This window comes from Phoca vitulina, unplaced genomic scaffold, assembly GCF_004348235.1.
Source record: "Phoca vitulina isolate PV1807 unplaced genomic scaffold, GSC_HSeal_1.0 scaffold5, whole genome shotgun sequence".
Taxonomy (NCBI): domain Eukaryota; kingdom Metazoa; phylum Chordata; class Mammalia; order Carnivora; family Phocidae; genus Phoca; species Phoca vitulina.
The window spans coordinates 72,781,895-72,789,294 of NW_022589708.1; the positions used below are offsets into that span (position 1 = coordinate 72,781,895).

The window sequence follows — 7,400 nt, forward strand, 5'->3', positions numbered from 1 at the left end:
TTTTCTCTTTCAATCTGGTAGAAGTTTATCAATTTTATTGATTCCCCCACCAAATAAAACAAATAAAATAAAATAAAATTGATTCCTCCCCCCCACCAAATAAAACAAAAACGAACTTCTGGTTTAATTAATTTTCTGTATTGTTATGATGTTTTCTGTTTCATTAATTTCCATTCTGATCTTGATTATTTCCTTTCTTCTGCTTAAATTTAATTTCTTCATCTTTTTCTCATTTCTTTTTCTTTTCTTTCTTTTTTTTAAAAAAGATTTTATTTATTTATTTGACAGAGAGAGACACAGTGAGAGAGGGAACACAAGCAGGGGGAGTGGAGAGGGAGAAGCAGGCTTCCAGCCGAGCAGGGAGCCCGATGCGGGGCTTGATCCCAGGAGCCTAGGATCATGACCTGAGCCAAAGGCAGATGCTTAACGACTGAGCCACACAGGCGCCCCCTTTTTCTCATTTCTTAAGGTGAAAACTGGTCATTGATTTGAGACTTTTCTTTCTTCTAATATAGGTATTTCATGTTATAAATTCCCCCAGGTATTGCTTTAACAATTATCTCACGAATTCTTTCATGTTGCATTTTCATTTTTATTCAGCTCAAAAATGCATTCTAATTTACATGACACATGTTTTTGAGAAATATATTATTTAGTTTCCAGGTACTTGGGAATTCTTCTGATACTTTCCTATTATTGATTTCTAATTTAATTCTATTGCAGTTTGAGAACATACTTTGACTTGAATCCTTTAAATTTTTTGAGACTTGCTTCTGCTTCAGAATATGATCTGTCTTGGTAATTGTTTTATACATACTATAAAAGAATGTTTAATCTGCCTTTGTTTAGTGAGTGTCCTATAAGTGTCAGTTAGGTCAAACAGGTTGATAGTGGTGGTCAAAACTTCTATATTCTTTTATTAAAAATAAGTTTATTTATTTAAGTAGTCTCTACACCCAATGTGGGGCTCAAATTCACAATCCCGAGATCAAGAGACTCTAGTGACTGAGCCAGTCAGGTGCCGCAAGTTTTCAGTATTCCTACTGATCTTCTGTCTAGTCGTTCTATCAATGATCAACACAAACATAATTGTAGATTTTCCTATTTCTCCTTGCATTCTATCATTTTTTTGGTCCATGTATTTTCAAAGTCTGCTATCAGGTGCATACATTTTTAGGCTTGTTACATCCTACCAGTGAATCAATTCCTATATCATTACATGGTTACTCTATCCTAGTAATATTCTTTGTTCTGAAATATACTTTGTCTGATATTAACATAACCATTACAGCCTTCTTCTGATGGGATATCTTTTCTCATTATTTTACTTTTAATCTAGTTGAATTTTTATATCTAAAATGGGCTTTCTGTATGTAAAATTGGACAATTAGATAAAAATCTCTGCCTTTTATTTGGGGTGTTAGGCCATTTACATTTAATGTGCATTGAAATGTATTACATTTAATGTGTATTGATCTCATTTTGGTATTATTTGTTTTCTATTTTTCCCACCTGTTCTTTGTTCACTTTTTCCATTTTTCTGCTTCTTATATGTTAATTATATTTTTAATGACTTCTTTTTATCTTTTGTTGGCTTATTAACTATAACTTCTGTGTTATTTTAATAATTATAGTATACTTCTTTTAATTTATCACACTCTACTTTCAAACCATGTTTCACCACTTCGCATATAGTGTAAGAACCTTATGGTCGTATTCTTGTATTTCTCCCGTCAGCCTGTGTGCAATTGTGTCCACATTTATTTCTACCTATGTTATAAACCTCACAGCATGTTATTATTATTTCTGTTTAAAATGATAGAATATTTTTAAGGGATTTAAATAAGAAGAAAGAGTTTTTATATTTATTTATGTAGTTACCTTTTCTGGTATTTTTCATTGCTTCAGGTGTACTCATATTTCTATTGGATATCATATGAATACCAAAGGACTTCTTTGAACATTCTTGCAGATAACAAAGGCTTTGTCAGCTTTTGTATCTCTGCATAGTCTTTATTTCACCTTTGTTTCTGAAAGATGTTTTCACTGTGTATAGAACTGTAAATTAAAATGTTTTTCTTGGGGCGCCTGGCTGGCTCAGGTGATAGAGAATACAACTCTTGATCTCCGGGTTGTGAGTTTGAGTCCCACATTGGGTGTAGAGATTACTTAAAAATAAAATCTTTAAAGTGTTTTCCTTTTAATATTTTAAATACATTGCTCCACCATCTTCTCATTTCCATTATTTTCTATGAAAAAAACATTCTCTGTTATCCTTGTTTTATCTGTATGTAATGTGACTTCTTTCTCTGGTTACTTTTAAGATTTTCTCTTTATCACTAGTTTGGCCAATTTGAATATGAACTGCTATGATTCAGTTCGTGTCATGTTTACTGTTTTTGTATTTCATCAAACTTTATGGATGTATTGATTATTATATTTAACAAATTTGGAGAATTTTTAGCCATTGTCTCTTCAAATATTTCTTCTGTATCTCTCCTTCAGGAACTCCAATTACATGTATATCAGGCCACTTAAATTTGTCCTTCAACTCACTGATACTCTGTTCATTTTTTTCAAATTTTTATTTTTCTTGGTTCCCTTTTAGATAATTTCTATTGCTATGTCCTCGAATTTACTAACCTTTTCTTTTAAGCTAACTAATCTGCCATTGATCTTTTCAACATACTTTTCACTTCAGGCATTGAAGTTTCATCTCTAGAATTTTGATTTGGATATTTTTCATATCTTACATGTCTCTACTTAACTTTTTGAATTATGGAATACAATTATAACAATTGTCTTAATATTCTTTTTTGCTAATTTTAATGTTTGTGTCAGTTCTGGGTGGGTTTTGATTAATTGATTTTCCTCCTCACTATTGATCATATTTTTCTGCTTCTCTGCATGCCTGGTAATCTCTGACCAGATGCCAGACATTGTAAATTTTTCCTTGTTGTGTGCTGGGTGTGTTTGTATTACTGTAAGTATTCTCGAACATTGTTTTGGGATGCCATTAAGTTACTTGTAAACAGTTTGGTCCTTTTGAGTCTTGCTTTTAAGATCTGTTAGGCAGGGCCATAGTCATGCTTAATTAAAAGGTAATTATTTTCTTCTACTGGGCAAGACCCTTCAGAATAGTGCACCCAGAGAATTGTGGGGTCTTTCAGGACTGCTGGTGGGAGCAAGTACTATTCCCAGCCTTGTGTAAGTACTGAAAAATATAGTACAATGAGAGTAGTGCTGTTCCCTCTCATCCTTTTGGATAGTTCTTTCCCCAAATTCATGTAGTTTCCTTACATGCATATGTTGATCAATATTGTCCTGAATAGTCAAGGGGATCCTCTGCAGATTTCTGGGTCTTTTCTCTATGCAATTTTCTTCTCTGTGAACTCCTGTAATCTTGGTTTCCCCAGACTTTCAGGTCTGTCTGCTCAACTCAGGAGTCCATAGGACTCTGCCTGGGTGCCCTTTCCCTGGGCCATGGCCTCAATACCCTCTCATGGTAGTAATCTGGGGTAGTTGTAGAGCTCACCTCATTGTTGTTGTTGTTGTTGTTGTTGTTGTTGTTGTTGTTGTTTTCTGTCTCTGGAGGATTACTGTCCTTTATTGCCCAATGTCCAGTATCTTGAAAATCACTGTTTCAGACATTTTATCTTTTAATTTTGGCTAGTGGAGGCATAAGAGTGGTTTTAGTTGAGAGGGTAGATCTGGTTCTATTCCTCCATCTTGTCTGGAAGCAGAAGTTTCAAGTCTATATCTATGATAAAATGAGTCCAAAAAATAGAGATGCACAATAATGCAAGGGTTTTTTTTTTTATAGCCATTGTAATAGTCCTTTACCAATTACAAGTTTATTTAGATTTTATACTTCTCATAAAGTCAAAACTTGAGTTTATTTTTATGCTATCTACTGGAAAAGGATTAACTAGAATACGGTAATTCACGTAAGGATTTATAATATCAGTTATATCAGTCTTGGTTCATTTACTTTTTTCATTTACTTATTTAACAAATATTGAAACACTTATTGGGTAACTATTGTGTGCCAGGTGCTGTGTAAGTCAAAGGAGATAACAAAATAGGCATGCTCATGAAAGTCACTGCTATTGAGGAAGACAGCCCTGAGAGAAAAATATGTATGATACAGTGAGATTGGTGCTGTGGTGGGTAGGTGAAGAGTGGTTTTGAAGCACGTAGAAGGGGGTACAACACCCAGACTGGATGTGTGTGTGTGTGTGTGTGTGTGTGTGTTGGGGGTGGGTGGAAAGGAGCTGGTCCTAAAGGCCACCTGGAGCAAGTGATGCTTGAACTGAGACCAGAACTAATAGTTTGTAATCAAGAGAATGATGATGCCCAAACCAGTAGGGACATGTGTGAAAATCAGGTGATGAGAAAGAATGCATAGGTGTTCTGAAGATTGAAAGCAGATCAATTTGGCTGAAACACAGGAGTCCAGGGGGCTGGGGAGATGGTGGGGAGATATGAGGCATTTCATATCATTTACAGAGGAAGAACCCTCATGGTGCTTCCTCAGAGAGCAAAAACGGGCTGTGAGAGCTGTTGGGCTCATCTGTTTTACAACCTCAGTGTGTCAAATCAGGGAATTTTTTTTAAGACTTTCTTTATTTGAGAGAGGGAGAGCAAGAGAGAGAAGCATACTCCTCGCTGAGCAGAGAGCCCGAGGAGAGCCTGATGCGGTTCTCAATCCCAGGACCCCGAGAACATGACCTGAGCTGAAGGCAGACACCTAACTGACTGAGCCACCCAGGTGCCCCAAATCAGGGAATTAAAAAAAAAATAAAACAGAAACCATTCAGATTGTGTCCTCTCCCTCTTACTGCCCCAAAGGAAGAGAAGAACCATCATCAATGGCAGAAGGCAGTTGCCAAAACAACACCTAGAGCCAGCTTCATGCTCAGAAGACAACACTGCACCTCCTCCTCATGGTTTCGGGTACTTGACATGGGAGAAACTTCTCTAGTAGCAAACTATAGAAATGATCCCTTAAGGTATAGTCTTAAATCAGGGAATATTTTAACTGAGTCATTGCTAGTTTCTTTCTTGTCTAGCAGTATCCATTTGTCTTCTTAGCAAACCCTTGAACATTCTTCAATGTCCATCCCAATACTAGAAGAAAACCTACAGGTGAATAATTCTGTGATCTTGCTAATGGAGAAAGTCTGTCTAAGTGGAATAGCAAAAGTAAAAATGTTAAATGACAAGAGTGGCAGCTGATTTCACAAATATTTAAAACTTCTGTACGTGTAAAGTGCCTAAACCAGAATTAAAAGGTAAAAAAGCTGAAACAAATTTTTGGAAGAAATCTTGGTGTTTTCTTTTTCTTTTTTTAAGATTTTATTTTTTTATTTGAAAGTGAGAGAGCACATGCACGCAAGCTGGGAAAGGGACAGAGGAAGACGGAATCCCAAGGAGACTCCGTGCTGAGCACAGAGTCCGAAGTGGGGCTCGATCTCATCACCCCAAGATCATGACCAGGAGATAACGACCCAAGCGGAAACCAAGAGTCGGACACTTAACCGAGCGAGCCACCCAAGCACCTCAATCTTGGTGTTTTCTATTACAATTTAAAATATGTGACTCAGCAGTTGAACTTCTATTAAATTATTCTACAGAAATACACAAACTAGTGCACCCAGATACATGTATGAAAATATTAGCAATAGGATTATTTGTGGTAGTGGTAGTCGTGGTGGTAAAGAAAACTGAAAACAACTTAAAAATTCTTCTGGAAAGGACTAGATGAATAACATATGTTCCATTTAGATAATAGGATACCACACTGTTTATTTTTTAAAAGTTAGGTAAATTTATATGCATAGACGTAGAAAGATGTCAAAGATATAGACAGATATAGATACATATACCGCTATAGATATAGATATATAAACATACACACAAATAGACCACATCCAAGATATACACATATACATACTCATATTTAGTAAGATATATAGAAGGCAAAAACAAAACAAAACAATCTGCTTGAATAAATGTCAACCATTCTATTAGTTTCCTTTTACTGCTATAACAAAGTACCGCAAACTTAGTGGCTTATAATGACACAGATTTACTCTCTTGTAGTTCTGGATGTCAGAAGTCTGAAATCAGTCTCCCTGGAGCTAAAGTCAAGGTGTTGGCAGGGCTGTTTCCTTCTGGAGATTCAAGGGGAGAACCCATTTCCCTACCTAACATTTACATTTTCTCCCAAATTCTCCCCCAAATCTATAGCTTCAATTCAATCCAATCCCAATCAAAACTGAAGCAGGAATTTTTGGCAGAATTTGACAAGATTATTCTAAAATTTATATGGACATGCAAACAAACTTGAACACCCAAAACAACCTTGAAAAACAAGAATAAAATCAGAAGGCTAACACTTCATAATTTCAAGACTTGTAAGGGTATGGAATCAACACATCAACAGATGAAGAGATCAGTGAAACAGAAATAGAGTCAGCATTAGATCCATGCATATATGGACAACTGCTTTTTGTCAAAAATGCAGAGGCAAATCAGTGGAGAAAGAACAGTCTTTTCAATAAGTGTTGCTGGAACAATTGGATAGTCATATGCAAAATATGAACTTCCAGCATATTTCTGTCATATGTAAAATTGACTCAAGATGGGTCACAGATGTAAAAGCAAAACCTAAAATCTTAAAACTTCTTGGATAAATGGAGAAAATATTTGTCCATTGGGTTAGGCAAAGATTTCTTAGATAGGACACTGAAGACATGATTCATAAAAGAAATAATTGAAAAATTGGGCTTTACCAAAATGAAAAACTTCTGGTTTTTGGAAGACACTGTTAAGAGAGTGAGAAGACAAGCCATTGACTGAGAGAAAATATTTTTAAAGTATATATGAAGATAGAGAAATTGTACCCAGACTATATAAAGAACCCTCAAAGCTCAATAATAAGAAAGCCACCCAATTTTTTATTTATTTTTTATTTTATTTATTATTTTGTTTAAGATTTTATTTATTTGACAGAGAGAGACACAGCGAGAGAGGGAACACAAGCAGGGGGAGTGGGAGAGGGAGAAGTAGGCTTCCTGCCAAGCAGGGAGCCCAATGCAGGGCTCGATCCCAGGAGCCTGGGATCATGACCTAAGCCGAAGGCAGACACTTAACGACTAAGCCACCCAGGCGCCCAGCCACCCAATTTTTTAAATGAACAATTTGAAGAGACTCATCACCAAAGAAGACATCAGGGCAAATAAACCCACAAAAAGAAGCTCAATTTTATTTGGTCATGAGGGAAACACAAATTAAAACCACAATTAGGTACCACTATGTACTTATTAAGAGGGTTAAAATAAAAAAATACAGACCATACTAAGCATTGGAGAAGATATAGAGCATCTGGAATTCTC

At 35.7% G+C, this 7,400-nt stretch overlaps 1 non-coding gene across 1 annotated transcript; it reads right to left on the reverse strand.

Moving 5' to 3' along the window:
• Positions 1-4,811: 4,811 nt before the first annotated feature.
• On the reverse strand, positions 4,812-5,022 carry LOC116631851. The gene has a single exon (XR_004299294.1). It is a non-coding gene; the product is annotated as a small nucleolar RNA U3 (small nucleolar RNA).
• Between the last annotated feature and the right edge of the window lie 2,378 nt (positions 5,023-7,400).